The following is a 9,878-nucleotide window of genomic DNA, read 5'->3' on the forward strand; positions in this document are numbered from 1 at the left end:
GCTGACATCAAAATAGAGGAATTAGATAAAGCAATAGATAAATTATCTTCAGGGAAATCTCCAGGCCCTGATGGCCTCACTTCCGAATTTTATAAATTCTTTAGGGAAGATTTGAGAGAACTATTATTTCGAGCCTTTCTTGAATGTATCCAAAATGATTCACTATCTTCGACTATGAAACAAGGTCTAATTACTCTTATCCCCAAACCAGGTAAAGATGCACGACATATAGATAATCTTCGCCCCATCACTTTACTCAACTGTGATTATAAAATTCTAGCTCATATATTTTCCAATAGACTCAAGAAAAACATAAATCAAATAATTCACAGTAGTGATTCACAGTCTGGTTTTATAAAAGAAAGATCAATACATAATAACATCAGATTGATTTGAGATATTTTAGATTATCGTGAATGTATTGAGGATGATGGCTATATTCTCTTTTTAGATTTTAGAAAGGCATTTGACACGATCAAACATAATTTCATATTTCGCTCCCTCGAAAAATTTGGTTTTGGCATTAAATTCATTTATTTTATAAAAACGTTATATAAAGACATTAATAGTTATATATCCCTTTCATTTGGAACATCCCAGAGATTCAACATTTCACGAGGAATAACACAAGGATGTCCCATTTCCCCTTTTCTATTTATCTTAACAGTAGAAATGCTTGCTATCTTGATAGATAAAAACAGCAACTTTGATAGACTCAGTGTATTTGGAAGACAAATTAGTACAGTGACGATACAGTGATCTTTTTAAAGGACCAATTTCAGATTGATAAAGCCATTCAACTAGTTAATCTCTTTTCCAAAGCATCAGGCATACACTTAAACTTGAACAAGTGTGAGTTACTTGCAATTCATGGCAGCGAACTAGACTCTTTATGTAACATACCAATAAAAACATGTGTACAATACTTGGGGATAACTATTACTAGAGATAGCAATCAAAGTGTCCAAGAAAATTTTGTTAAAAATCTTTCAAAAGCAAAACCTATTCTCAATAACTGGATACAAAGAGATATCTAAATTTTTGGGAGAGTTTTATTGACTAAAATGGAATTACTCTCCAGGTTTGTTTATCCAGCCTCCTCTTTAGCTATCCCACCTCACTTACTAAAATAATGTAATATTGCATTATTTAACTTTATTTGGAAAAATAAGCACCACTATATTAACAAAAATTATTTAGTTCACAGTTACGAAGAAGGGGGGTTAAATGTTATTGACTTGGTTCAATGGTTAAGATAATTTCTTTGTAATACAAACTGCTTATGGTTTACTGTCTCTTCTTCAATATTTGGGAAAGTAGGTGGCTCAGAATTTTTGATTAGATGTGACTTTGATTTGTCCAAATTACCTCTTAAATTGTCTGCATTCCATCAACAAGTTATCATGTGTTGGAAATTAGCATTTTCTCACAACTTTAGTTCACACAAAACTTGTATTTGGAACAATCGTTTTATTTTGCACCATAACAAATCTTTATTTTATGAAAACTGGTTTCAATATAAAAAAATGTCCCTATTGGACATGATGGACAACTATGGTAATGTTATCAATTACAATGATTTTTGTTTAAAACATGGATTTGTATGTCATCCTAAAGAGTTTTACAATGTTGTAAATGCCATACCAAAAAACATGGCATTATTACTAAAAGGGATTTATTCTGTGACATTCTCTCTCCCATCTCCTTGTCTGGGTGAATTGTTTATTAGAGATCATAAATGTAACAACAAATATATTAGAAGTGTCTTCATTGATAAACTTCATCCAAATAGAATTAAACGACATTATGTTTTCAAAGATTTTAATCCCAAAGAGGTGAAGGAAATGAGAATTAATTATCTTACCTTTCCAAGTCTCCTTAAAGTGAAAGAACTTCATTTTAAAATAATAAATGACATATACATCTAAAGAATTTCTCAAATCAAAATTTCTAATTTGTCAATTTTTGTCAAGAATTTCTCAAACTCAAAGTTGTTTTTGACTCAATTGTGCAGTAAAATGTAATGTATAGTTACATGTGTAAATCCCCTTGAATACAAACAAATTAAGTTTGGTGTGCTTAAGAAAGATTGTTCACAACATTACTTGATTAACAACCTTTTTGAAGTTGCTAAATAAACGCCTTCATCCTTTCCTCACTTTTCTAATGAACTTAAAATTTGTGCTGCTTCTCTTGATGCCCTTTCAAATGAAAAAGCTACTACAGTTGCCAGTTTCTTCAGTGAGCTAAGCGCCCTATAACTCCTTGCTACCCCTTGTATGAACTTACTATTCTATAAATGCTTTTACTATTATTTTTTATTTTAACTTATTTAATTATTATTTTTTATCCTTCTTTGTTTTTCATTGCCCTTCATAATTGTACGTTTAATGTAAAACTTCACTGTTACATATTGTAATTGCAACTATGTCTGCATTTGAGAATTGTTAATTGTTAATATTGTTTGTTCAATGCCTATTTTTGTATGTACATTTGTTTATTTACTATTAAAAAAATGAATGGGAGCATGTCGCTTTGTCGCTGGCAGTGTGAATGGGGCTTTAGAGTATGTTAAATTGGTAGGTACACGTTAAAACACATGTATACAATTTTCATCATCGTCTTGTATGAATTAGCCTACGTTTTTAAAACGTTGGAAGGAAACATGCGAACGTGATAAAACGTTATAAAAACGTTTCTGCAATGTTGTGAAAACAAGACGGTTTTGTCTGACCCATTTTATTACGACAAATGTCGGGGTTTTTTCACGTTATCACAACCTTTTCACAAGGTGAAAAAAAAAGTTTATGAGAGATACAAACTTTAACAAAAAATGTTGTTTCCTGTTTACTCAGGACTTTTCTGTATTTACATAGAGACTCTTTCACCTAGAGATCATGTAGAAACTGTGTCTGTTCCCTGGACTTGCAAATCACTGATTCTTGGGAAGTGGGACAAAACAGGGTGCAATATTGAAAAAATAAAACCTTGTACTCAGACAAATGAAACTACATTTGCGTCTTAATTTATTCATTAATCTTACATGTATTAAGCTACAGAGCTATGCCTTGATTCAACATCCTAACTTTTCTCTTTTATGAAAATATGATTTTTACCTTGGACTGTGTAATATAAATTTAACTTTATCTTTAACAGAGATCAAGGTATTTTTAACATTTCAAAACACATTATCATGTTAGCAGAAATATTACACTTTCACATGTGACCAACAATTCCTCAACAAATATAAAATATCATAATCAATTATGATCAAAATATTCATCTGACGGAGGAGACAGACCTGACAGATCTGATGTTGGTGATGAAAACCTGAATTTGTAGTCATTTTAACACTCAAATACATTGTCAATCACTGTATTAAAACAAACACAACAGACAGTGAGTATGTTACTGTTTCTAAAGCTTTTAATCAAGATTCATATTTAAGTATTTTGATGTATCATTGAAACATAAATGATCCATTTTTTCTCATCTCAGTACAGTATGTGTCTGCTGTGCATCTCTTATAGTAGCACGGTAACTTTTAAAAACAACTGATTTATTTGTTCATATAACTGTTACCTCTATCCATTTACATTCACCAGGATCTTAATAGTCACATTTAAACATCTTAGCAAATGATCAAAAGTGATCAGAACTCATATGATACCCCAAACCACAAAAATATGACTTTGTGTTGAATGTAAACTCCATCATTGGCCAGTCTTGAAACCTTACGAGTCCTTGAAAAAATAAAAAAAAACTTGCTTTGATATGAGGTATTATCAAGTCTTGCTTTTAATTAATAAAAACAAGCTCTTTTGTATCATTAAAAAAAAAATTTCATCCATTTTATAGCATATGAATGATTGAATTGTATCTGTGTTGTTTCAAGGGGAAAAGCATGAACGGTTTAAGAATTCCATTTTACAGATTAGACAATGAAGACTTATTGTTATTTCTGCAGCATAAGAAACACAACGGCTATTCAAACTGGGAATTAATAACTTTAAGAAATACAGCGCTCCATTACTTCAGTCTCAAACTGAGTTCTGCATTTTCTCTGTGATTGGTTATAATGCACAACACTGCAGACTGCGCTCAAAAAGAAATTTGATGCAATGTAATAAAGCAAATCTACCATAAATGAAATTGCGAGATCAACACCTTTCATTCATTTCACTTTACACATTTCACATGAAAGCTTCTTATACCACTACTACAAAACATCACCTAAATTAAATCAAATGTATTCCTGTGGAGTCGTTCACAGACGGCACACACAGTGTTCAGCTAATAAAGATCCTCAGCGCAGGCCAACAGCAGAATTTGCAGATTTGGCTTCAATTGTCTGAAGGTCTTTATGTTCTCCCTGTTCTTAAATTTCCAGGTATGAATGAGAATCACCTTCAGATGATTCAGTGCGTGCAGGGAACTGAACAAATCATTCAAAGTGATTCATGAACAAATGCACACCGCTTTGCAGGCTTCTTTGTTCAAGACCTTGAACAGAATCGACTCAAAAAGAGAGATTCATTCGTGAATGGGGCATCGTTCATGACCCAGATAAAAGAGCGCACTTGGAATAAATTACGTTTGATGAGGATTTGTTAAGGACACATCATCAGATCTGAAGATGATCTACTTACTGTGAATGTTTTTTGTATGACTGTGTAGAGCAGATGAATTATTGAAACACTTCCCACATGTAGTGCAGTGATACGGTTTCTCTCCAGTGTGGATCCTCTCGTGTGTTTTCAGATGTATTGACCGACTGAATCTCTTGTCACAATGTGAACACTTATACGGTTTCTCTCCAGTGTGAATCATCTCATGCTGTTTCAATGTGCAGCTGTAGTAAAAGTCTTTTCACAATCAAAGCACATGTACTCTCTCACAGCAGTATGTATTTTCTGATGTTCTTTCAAATACTGTAAACATGAAAAACTCTTTCCACACAAATAAAATGAATGTAGCTTCTCCTTTATATGAACTCTCAGGGGTTTCTTCGGGTATGAAGAACTCAAAAATGTTTTGCCGCACTGATCACATGCATACAGTTTCTCTCCAGTGTGGATATTAATGTGTCTCTTAAGGGTTGATGATTGAGTGAAACTCTTGCGCACTGATCACAAGTGTATGGTTTCTCTCCAGTGGGAACTCTCATATGATGCTCAAGATTTGGTTTGCTTGTCAAACTCGTTCCACACAGAGTGCAGGTGAAAGATTTATTGGCTCTTCTTTTCTTTAAATCTTTGTTTAGTTTCAGAGCAACTCAAAGGTTTTTCTCTACTTTTGACATGATTTCTCTCCTCAGATTCACTCAATTCTTCATTCTCCTCATTTAACTCTGAAATAAAAGTAAAAATGGTTTATTTTCAGTTAGTCATAAAAACAGAGAAATGTGAAAAGAGATAAAAATGCACCGTGATGTAAACATATATACAGGTGCATCTCAATAAATTAGAATGTCATGGAAAAGTTAATTTCAGTAATTCAACTCAAATTGTGAAACTCATGTATTAAATAAATTCAATGCACATACTGAAGTAGTTTAAGTCTTTGGTTCTTTTAATTGTGATAATTTTGGCTCACATTTAACAAAAACCCACCAATTCACAACAAATCTCAACAAATTAGAATACTTCATAAGACCAATAAAAAATTTTTTTTAGTGAATTGTTGGCCTTCTGGAAAGTATGTTCATTTACTGTACATGTACTCAATACTTGGTAGGGGCTCCTTTTGCTTTAATTACTGCCTCAATTCGGCGTGGCATGGAGGTGATCAGTTTGTGGCACTGCTGATGTGGTGTGGAATCCCAGGTTTCTTTGACAGTGGCCTTCAGCTCATCTGCATTTTTTGGTCTCTTGTTTCTCATTTTCCTCTTGACAATACCCCATAGATTCTCTATGGGGCTCAGGTCTGGTAAGTTTGCTGGCCAGTCAAGCACACCAACACCATGGTCATTTAACCAACTTTTGGTGCTTTTGGCAGTGTGGGCAGGTGCCAAATCCTGATGGAAAATGAAATCAGCATCTTCAGAAAGCTGGTTAGCAGAAGGAACCATGAAGTGCTCCAAAATTTCTTGGTAAACGGGTGCAGTGACGTTGGTTTTCAAAAAACACAATGGACCAACACCAGCAGATAACATTGCACCCCAAATCATCACAGACTGTGGAAACTTAACACTGGACTTCAAGCAACTTGGGCTATGAGCTTCTCCACCCTTCCTCCAGACTCTATTTCTCAGCAGGATAGGGAAGGTAATCATGTTCGGATCTTGTATTGGAGTACTTTGGACTGATTGCATTACTCTTGTGTTAGCATGGGGAGGTTTAGGAACTGTTTCTCAGTTAAGTTGTGACTTCTTTCTTTGAGCCTCAGATTTAACATTATTCCAATATATTTTTGATTCCTCCAAATCTTTCTCAATTTGTGTTCCAATTCTTACTAATTCACCAACATTTCGTACTGTTCCTCTAAGTAGGCTGGCTAACCGTGGGTTAAAATTTCTAAGAATGGACTGCAAAATCTCTTTTTCTGACATATCCTTTTTCCATTTTAAACAGAGGGCTCTGTAGTAAAAAGCAAAATCTCATATGCTCTCTTGTGCACCTTGTTTTCGCTCTAAGAGCCTTCTAGCTGTTTCATCCTCATAGTCTTCATTCAAAAATGAATGTAGGAAGAATTTCTTAAATTGTTTCCACCAATCTTTTGCAGTGTTCTTTAAAACAGAGGTAAGGGAAGCTAGTATTTCATAGTCAGACAAGGGTCAAATGGCTAGATATTCCTCACATCTCTCAATAAATGAAACAGGATCATCATCTTCACTGCTATTAAAGTTTGGGAACTCTATCTTTACAGGTGAAACTGCCGAAAGGCTTCCAGAACCAGACAACTGAGTGTAACTTGATAGGTTTGGTTATTGAATTGGGAAACTGAGGGCAGCGGGATGGAGCGTAGGTTTGGACGAATTGGAGTTGACTTCAGAGGGATGAGAGATTTGAACTTATTGTCAATCTGGGTGTCTCTTCGTTTTAAACAATCTATCATTGAGCGACCTAAGCCTTGGATACTAAGTTCAAGTTTTTGCTGAATTCTAGAACATTCCCTCTCCATTCGATAGGTTAGTCTGTCTTCTATTTTCTTACATCTACTCTCCACTTCTGCCTGAGAAAAACCTTCACCCGGCTTTTATTACATTCTTCCAGTCCTTTTTTCCATATTTGTGAGTCTCTCCTCTAGCTGTTCCAAACTGTCCATAACAGAAGATAAAGAGTTGAACTCTGGTCTTTCTTCCATTTCGAGTGGTGGAGGTGGTGGAAAAGAAAGGTTATCAACAAACTCAACAACTCTTTCCTCTCCAGAGTCGATACACTGTAAAAAATTATTCTGAGTTTTAGTCAGGTGGACAAGTAAAATCATGTCCTGTCAATTTTAAGTGTCTCACTACACAATAGGATGAGTTATAACAACCTCAACTTGAAGGGAAATGGAAAACTTTAAATAACATGTTCATATAACAACAAAGCATAAGTTCTATCAATTTTCTGTGTGATGCGCATGTGCCAGAAACTTAACGTCATGATGACGTACTACTTTAACGAACTTGAGAGTCGCGCCAGCCGCCATTTTCTGCACGAGTCGAGAAGTTGCTGTCTGATCATGGAATGCAAGAAAAGAGGAAGGAGCCCGCAGATAATGGAATGGGTAAGTATACCCTGATTTGTGATATCTATAATGTGAATTTAGGCTTGTTTTGTTGGTGCTCACCGTCCACGTTTTTTTAAAGTAAAGCTTGGGATCAGGTTCGCACTCAACATCTGTCTCAATATGCCGATTCTGAGTTGCCATTTTCTATAAGGTTAAACAAACAATAAACACTAAATGCAATAGGGTCCCTGTTTGGGCGCCATTTATATAACCGTTTCTGATTGAACTAAACCCAAAACTAGTCATACAACTTATTTGCAAAAGGTAACCTACTGCAATAACATAATCCATTTAACAAAGCGTAAAACAACTCAGAAACTCTCATTGAATGCAGAATATCATATTTACATTTAGTATCAATCAAGCATAGCAACATTATTCTCATCAAATCAAAACACAATTCTCATCAAATCAAAACACAGAGAGAACCAAAATGTAAATAGAATTGAAGACAGATCATGAATGTCCATGAATGATGAATTAGCTGCAATGGACTGAATAAAGTCTTATCTGAATTCCAAGTTCTCACAATGTCCAGTGGATCCTCCATCCAAATTCTCCAGTCAATTCAATATCTTAATTCCTTTTCATGCTGTACTCAAGCCTCAAAGGTCATGGAACAGCTGTACAAAGGTGATATTTGCCTGAAGAATTGAAGAGAAGACTATGTATGGTCAGAGACCATAATCCTCCAGGTAACACACACAAAAATCCTTCTACAAAAATCAAAGAAGCCATAATAAACAAACAGTCCAAATATTATAATTCAGACACTTGCAAAACCAAAAGAGCAAATAAGTTAGACACATTTCATACTCAATATAACATCACTTACTTTCAGTTGAGCATTAAAACACAAGTTTCCCAACAAGGACTCAAGAAGCATATGGCAAGGCCATGCTTTAGCTTTTGCATGCCACATCCACTCCTTCTACCATATGACTTGACTTATACAAAAACATGTTGCTCTCTACTGCCCCCAGGGGTGAGGAAGATAACAAGTCCTATAACAGGCTTGTGACTGTTCTATAATAATATGAATATCAGGGTGTGAGATTTATTTGGTAGTGATGCGAAGGAGGGTTACTGTAAGCCCCATCAGAACTGGGTTGCGATGCAGGGGGATTTAGATTTTAGACCCCTTAACCTACCCCCAAACCGTAACCTACCCATTTTATAGCGAATAAAAAAGGATACAAAATGCAATTGAATGAAATATGCTGAAAAAAAAACATTTTAATAACAATATAGCATTATATTTTCTCATATCCCATTCCTACCTCTAAACCTAAACATAACTATTTCTGTACAGTATAAGCAAAACATGACAGACAGATAAATGCAATTACAATCATTTATTACAAAAATGTCAAAAGCAGTACCAAAATTAATCCAAATGACGATGCATTGCAGCCGCAGTCACCTCTGGTGGAATACAGTACAGGTGCATCTCAATAAATTAGAATGTCGTGGAAAAGTTAATTTATTTCAGTAATTCAACTCAAATTGTGAAACTCGTGTATTAATTAAATTCAATGCACACAGACTGAAGTAGTTTAAGTCTTTGGTTCTTTTAATTGTGATGATTTTGGCTCACATTTAACAAAAACCCACCAATTCACTATCTCAACAAATTAAAATATGGTGACATGCCAATCAGCTAATCAACTCAAAACACCTGCAAATTTTGTTTACATTCTATAAAGCCCAGTGACCGTGAAGATGATGTGATCATGGGTGTGGTGATTGGGATCCTAGTGGTTGTGGACCTCTCCCAGCGTTCTACAATGACGTTGCCCTCGTGCTTGAGGAATGCAAAGTGGTAATGCATTATCTGAGTGATGTAACTAATGCTTTTCTGAACCTGATGGGCCTGGTGTACGCATTAAACCTCGACTACCCAAAGGAATTAAAATTCACATTTGAAGTGATACAGCGTCTGTTTATTGGAGTCGGGTCAGACTCTTGCACCGTAAGAGTTCACTCCTTCACGAGCAAGTGGCTGCGGTAAGACAGAAAACAAACAAACAAAAAATGTTCCCTTCTTGATACTCTTTAATCGATGGACTGGTTTAAAGTGTAAGAGCATTGTTGTTTTAAATCTCATTGTTTTAAGTGGAACATTGGTATTCTTGAAATTTTTTTGTTTTGGTGTTACCTTG

General features: G+C 34.9%; 1 long non-coding RNA gene across 1 annotated transcript in view; it reads right to left on the bottom strand.

The window, feature by feature from the left end:
• Window positions 1-2,401: 2,401 nt before the first annotated feature.
• Window positions 2,402-9,878, bottom strand: part of LOC107569243 (uncharacterized) — a 14,852-nt gene continuing 7,375 nt past the window's right edge. The window contains exon 3 of the long non-coding RNA XR_001606879.1: window positions 2,402-2,475. This is a non-coding gene — a long non-coding RNA (uncharacterized lncRNA). The remainder of the gene's footprint in view (window positions 2,476-9,878) is intronic.

This window comes from Sinocyclocheilus grahami, unplaced genomic scaffold (assembly GCF_001515645.1).
Source record: "Sinocyclocheilus grahami isolate Dianchi unplaced genomic scaffold, SAMN03320097.WGS_v1.1 scaffold1325.1, whole genome shotgun sequence".
In the NCBI taxonomy this organism is placed as follows: domain Eukaryota; kingdom Metazoa; phylum Chordata; class Actinopteri; order Cypriniformes; family Cyprinidae; genus Sinocyclocheilus; species Sinocyclocheilus grahami.